A 6,366-nucleotide genomic window follows, 5' to 3' on the forward strand; every position below is an offset into this window, starting at 1 on the left:
TATAATGTATCAGGTGTGTGAAGGTAGCTAATAAGTGCTATAAAGTATCAGGTGTGTGAAGGTAGCTAATAAGTGTTATAAATTATCATGTGTGTGAAGGTAGCTAATAAGTGTATAATGTATCAGGTGTGTGAAGGTAGCTAATAAGTGTATAAAGTATCAGGTGTGTGAAGGAAGCTAATAAGTGCTATAAATTATCAGGTGTGTGAAGGTAGCTAATAAGTGTATAAAGTATCAGGTGTGTGAAGGTAGCTAATAAGTGTATAAAGTATCAGGTGTGTGAAGGTAGCTAATGAGTGTATAAAGTATCAGGTGTGTGAAGGTAGCTAATGAGTGTATAAAGTATCAGGTGTGTGAAGGTAGCTAATGAGTGTATAAAGTATCAGGTGTGTGAAGGTAGCTAATAAGTGCTATAAAGTATCAGGTGTGTGAACGTAGCTAATAAGTGTATAAAGTATCAGGTGTGTGAAGGTAGCTAATAAGTCTATAAAGTATCAGGTGTGTGAAGGTAGCTAATAAGTGCTATAAATTATCAGGTGTGTGAAGGTAGCTAATAAGTGCTATAAAGTATCAGGTGTGTGAAGGTAGCTAATAAGTCTATAAAGTATCAGGTGTGTGAAGGTAGCTAATAAGTGCTATAAATTATCAGGTGTGTGAAGGTAGCTAATAAGTGCTATAAAGTATCAGGTGTGTGAAGGTATCTAATAAGTGCTATAAAGTATCAGGTGTGTGAAGGTAGCTAATAAGTGCTATAAATTATCAGGTGTGTGAAGGTAGCTAATAAGTGTATAAAGTATCAGGTGTGTGAAGGTAGCTAGTAAGTCTATAAAGTATCAGGTGTGTGAAGGTAGCTAATAAGTGCTATAAATTATCAGGTGTGTGAAGGTAGCTAATAAGTGCTATAAAGTATCAGGTGTGTGAAGGTAGCTAATAAGTGTATAAAGTATCAGGTGTGTGAAGGTAGCTAATAAGTGTATAAAGTATCAGGTGTGTGAAGGTAGCTAATGAGTGTTATACAGTATCAGGTGTGTGAAGGTAGCTAATAAGTGCTATAAAGCATCAGGTGTGTGAAGGTAGCTAATGAGTGTTATAAAATATCAGGTGTGTGAAGGTAGCTAATAAGTGCTATAATGTATCAGGTGTGCGAAGGGAGCTAATAAGTGCTATAAAGCATCAGGTGTGTGAAGGTAGCTAATAAGTGTTATAAAGAATCAGGTGTGTGTAGGTAGCTAATAATTGTTATAAAGTATCAGGTGTGTGAAGGTAGGTAATAAGTGTTATAAAGTATCAGGTGTGTGAAGGTAGCTAATAAGTGTATAAAGTATCAGGTGTGTGAAGGTAGCTAATAAGTGTATAATGTATCAGGTGTGTGAAGGTAGCTAATGAGTATATAAAGTATCAGGTGTGTGAAGGTAGCTAATAAGTGTATAAAGTATCAGGTGTGTGAAGGTAGCTAATGAGTGTATAAAGTATCAGGTGTGTGAAGGTAGCTAATGAGTGTATAAATTATCAGGTGTGTGAAGGTAGCTAATGAGTGTTATACAGTATCAGGTGTGTGAAGGTAGCTAATGAGTGTATAAAGTATCAGGTGTGTGAAGGTAGCTAATGAGTGTATAAAGTATCAGGTGTGTGAAGGTAGCTAATGAGTGTTATAAAGTATCAGGTGTGTGAAGGTAGCTAATGAGTGTTATAAAGTATCAGGTGTGTGAAGGTAGCTAATGAGTGTATAAAGTATCAGGTGTGTGAAGGTAGCTAATGAGTGTATAAAGTATCAGGTGTGTGAAGGTAGCTAATAAGTGCTATAAAGTATCAGGTGTGTGAAGGTAGCTAATAAGTGTATAAAGTATCAGGTGTGTGAAGGTAGCTAATAAGTGTATAAAGTATCAGGTGTGTGAAGGTAGCGAATGAGTGTTATAAAGTATCAGGTGTGTGAAGGTAGCTAATAAGTGCTATAAATTATCAGGTGTGTGAAGGTAGCTAATAAGTGTATAAAGTATCAGGTGTGTGAAGGTAGCTAATGAGTGCTATAATGTATCAGGTGTGTGAAGGGAGCTAATAAGTGCTATAAAGTATCAGGTGTGTGAAGGTAGCTAATAAGTGTATAATGTATCAGGTGTGTGAAGGTAGCTAATGAGTGTTATAAAATATCAGGTGTGTGAAGGTAGCTAAGGGCTATAATGTATCAGGTGTGTGAAGGGAGCTAATAAGTGCTATAACGCATCAGGTGTGTGAAGGTAGCTAAAAAGTGTATAATGTATCAGGTGTGTGAAGGTAGCTAATAAGTGCTATAAAGTATCAGGTGTGTGAAGGTAGCTAATAAGTGTTATAAATTATCATGTGTGTGAAGGTAGCTAATAAGTGTATAATGTATCAGGTGTGTGAAGGTAGCTAATAAGTGTATAAAGTATCAGGTGTGTGAAGGAAGCTAATAAGTGTTATAAATTATCAGGTGTGTGAAGGTAGCTAATAAGTGTATAAAGTATCAGGTGTGTGAAGGTAGCTAATAAGTGTATAAAGTATCAGGTGTGTGAAGGTAGCTAATGAATGTATAAAGTATCAGGTGTGTGAAGGTAGCTAATAAGTGTATAAAGTATCAGGTGTGTGAAGGTAGCTAACAAGTCTATAAAGTATCAGGTGTGTGAAGGTAGCTAATAAGTGCTATAAATTATCAGGTGTGTGAAGGTAGCTAATAAGTGCTATAAAGTATCAGGTGTGTGAAGGTAGCTAATAAGTGTATAAAGTATCAGGTGTGTGAAGGTAGCTAATAAGTGTATAAAGTATCAGGTGTGTGAAGGTAGCTAATGAGTGTTATACAGTATCAGGTGTGTGAAGGTAGCTAATGAGTGTTATAAAATATCAGGTGTGTGAAGGTAGCTAATGAGTGTTATAAAATATCAGGTGTGTGAAGGTAGCTAATAGGTGCTATTATGTATCAGGTGTGTGAAGGGAGCTATTAAGTGCTATAAAGTATCAGGTGTGTGAAGGTAGCTAATAAGTGTATAATGTATCAGGTGTGTGAAGGTAGCTAATGAGTGTTATAAAATATCAGGTGTGTGAAGGTAGCTAATAAGTGCTATAATGTATCAGGTGTGTGAAGGGATCTAATAAGTGCTATAAAGCATCAGGTGTGTGAAGGTAGCTAATAAGTGTTATAAAGAATCAGGTGTGTGTAGGTAGCTAATAATTGTTATAAAGTATCAGGTGTGTGAAGGTAGGTAATAAGTGTTATAAAGTATCAGGTGTGTGAAGGTAGCTAATAAGTGTATAAAGTATCAGGTGTGTGAAGGTAGCTAATAAGTGTATAATGTATCGGGTGTGTGAAGGTAGCTAATGAGTGTTATAAATTATCAGGTGTGTGAAGGTAGCTAATAAGTGTATAATGTATCAGGTGTGTGAAGGTAGCTAATGAGTGTTATAAATTATCAGGTGTGTGAAGGTAGCTAATAAGTGTATAAAGTATCAGGTGTGTAAAGGTAGCTAATTAGGCTCTTTTGGCAAAATGTTCTGTGATAAAATGAGAGGTGAGTTATTTGGAAGGAACACACAACACTATGGGGTATAATTACTAAAGTGCGGGTTTTTAGAAGTGGAGATGTTGCCTATAGTAACCAATCAGATTCTAGCTATTATCTTCTAGAAGGTACTAGATAAATGATAAGTACAGTAGATTCTGATTCGTTGCTATGGGCGACAATGCCACTTCTAAAAACTCGCACTTTAGTAAATGTAAGATAGCCAGTGCCACCTCAGAACATACCATCTTAGGGCCTGATTCAGAGATGGTGGGTAATGCAGCCACGGTTGCCCCCTCTCTCGCAATTGCAGTAGTGGGAATATGCAAATACTAATCTCAATCTTCCTTTTGTGCTCCATGGTGCGATGGAGAGTACAAGATATCTTAAAACGCCCCTGATGGAGACCACCGAAGATGTGCCTATTAAGTGTCACGTGTCACATATAAAAAATATTTCTGCTGAAATCCTATGATGAGATGCCGGAATTGGTGGCATAGATGGCACAAGAAATTCAGGGCCTTCAGCAAATGGTCCAGAGCCCACAAAACACACTTCCAGGCATTACAAGTAAGTTGGCCCCAGCAGGTAGGCTGCAGTCACTCTGTGGAATCAGGCCGCAGCCACTCTGTGGGGGCCCCTGGGCAACAAACGTGTGGGAGCACCTATCAATAAGTTATATATATAAAAAAATAAATATAAATATATATATATATATATATATATATATATATACACATACCAGTCTATCTGCCTGATGTCCAAAGCCCCCTGTAGTTGTGCCCCTTCTGGAATGCCCCCAGTTGTTGTGCCCCTTCTGCAATGCCCCCTGTATTTGTGCCTTTCCTACAATGCCCCCAGTATTTGTGCCCCTTCTTCAATGCCCCCAGAATTTGTGCATTTCCTCCAATGCCCCCAGTGTTTGTGCCCCCTGCAATGCCCCCAGTAGATGTGCCCCTTCTCCAATGCCCCCAGTATTTGTGCCTTTCCTCCAATGCCCCCTGCAATGCCCCCAGTAGTTGTGCCTCTTCTTAAATGCCCCCAGTAGTTGTGCCCCTTCTCCAATGCCCCCATTATGTGCCTTTCCTCCAATGCGCCCTGCAATGCCCCCAGTAGTTGTGCCTCTTCTTAAAAGCCCTCTGTAGATGTGCCCCATAAAGTACTGCCTCCAGTAGCTCTCCCTCCCCGCCCACACCCCTGTTAAAAAAACTTACCTGTCTTCGCTCCACACCGTCACAGCTCCCGAGTCCCGCCGTCACAGCTACTGCTGCTACCGCTGTCTGCTGAATCTGGCGGGCAGGCTCCTCTCCTCTGCAGTGCGCGGGTGACGTCATGACATCACCCGCGCACTGCATCACTGGGAACGCTGGCCTCTGAAGCGATCAGTATTCAGAGGCCAACGTTCCCACTTACCGTAAGTTGATCGCGATCTACAGGTGTGAGCTCCGTGAGCTTCCAGTAGATCGCGATCAAGGTTTTTGCCGGGCATGTGGTCAGGGACAGTGTGTGGGGGCCCCAGGACGACCGCCCCTGTCGCCCTGCTCTTAATCCGGCCCTGTGTGGAATATATTCCTGCTTGTACTACAGAGCGGTAACTGCCAGACCAGGGCGCTGCAGGGAACCTAATAACAGGACTGGACGCATGTGAGAGATCGCACGCATTCGGCCGCTGCGTGTATATGCTAATCAGTGCATACACACGGAAACCGCAGCACAAGGATGCAGACGCCCAGCAATACATAGTGCCGTTCATCTCCCTCTACTCAATCAGTACGCCGGATAGTGCAAACATTGGTAACATCGAGAACCACTGGACCCAGGTGCACAATAGAGGATGACCTGACCTCGCGCAGGATTTTGGCCACTTCCTGCGTGCATCGAGTTGTCTGGCTGCATATGCCGCCGCACAGCTATAATTATTCACGCCCCTATAACGGCGTTCAGACGCACAGGCACACCTGGGTTCGCACGCCCCCCCCCCCCCCGTCCCCACCCACAAATGACACTTCTCCGTCTCCGTCCTCACTGCGCAAGCCGTCTCCGTCCTCACTGCGCAAGCCGTGTGAAACTTTAGCCGGCCGCAATGACACATACGCATGCAGAGGCGCAAACATCGGCCGAGTGCGTGCGTGCGATCTCTCACATGCATCCCTTACAGAATCAGGCCCTCTGTGTGCACCACGGAGTTACGCACCAACAAGGAAAGCACATCTGAAAATGACAAAACAAACAAAAGATAACTGTATGTATAAATATATCTTATATATAAAATTCATTGGTCTATGGGCCTGATTCAGAGCCGCTCGTAAGCGGCAGTACACTTGTTCCAAGTGATGTTCGCACATCTGCGCATGCGTACGGTTTATAATACGCATGCGCGAACCAGTCAGTGCCCCCGAAAATCGTTTGTTCACTATATCGCGAATGCCTGCTACTTTGAGTGACAGAAGGAGGCGTATGTGGGTGGTAACAGGGGAAGGTGCTTTAAAACGGGGAGTGGAGATCCGAACGCAGGCGTGCTTGAAGGTCAAAACGGGCGTTTTATGGGTGTGCATAATTAATACAGCAGTGTCATTGACCACGTCACTGGGTTGTTTTATAGTCAGAACTGCTCGCAATATAGTGGTAGGAAAAACCAGCCACAAGAATAGCGAGCAGTTCATACCCTGGTCGATGTATGTTTTGTGCGCTCGTTCAGACCTAGAGGCGTCAACAGACCGCAAAGAGCGAACGGTTCATTTGAATAGCCACCCCCTTTTTCTGAACGAGCGAGCGCTAATTGCGTCCGGCTCTGAATCAGGCCCTATGTGTTTGTCTGGTTATGCATTCGGACACCCCTGCACCAATTGGGATG

The sequence above is a fragment of the Taudactylus pleione genome, unplaced genomic scaffold (assembly GCF_031769625.1).
Source record: "Taudactylus pleione unplaced genomic scaffold, aTauple2 ptg001043l, whole genome shotgun sequence".
Classification (NCBI taxonomy): domain Eukaryota; kingdom Metazoa; phylum Chordata; class Amphibia; order Anura; family Myobatrachidae; genus Taudactylus; species Taudactylus pleione.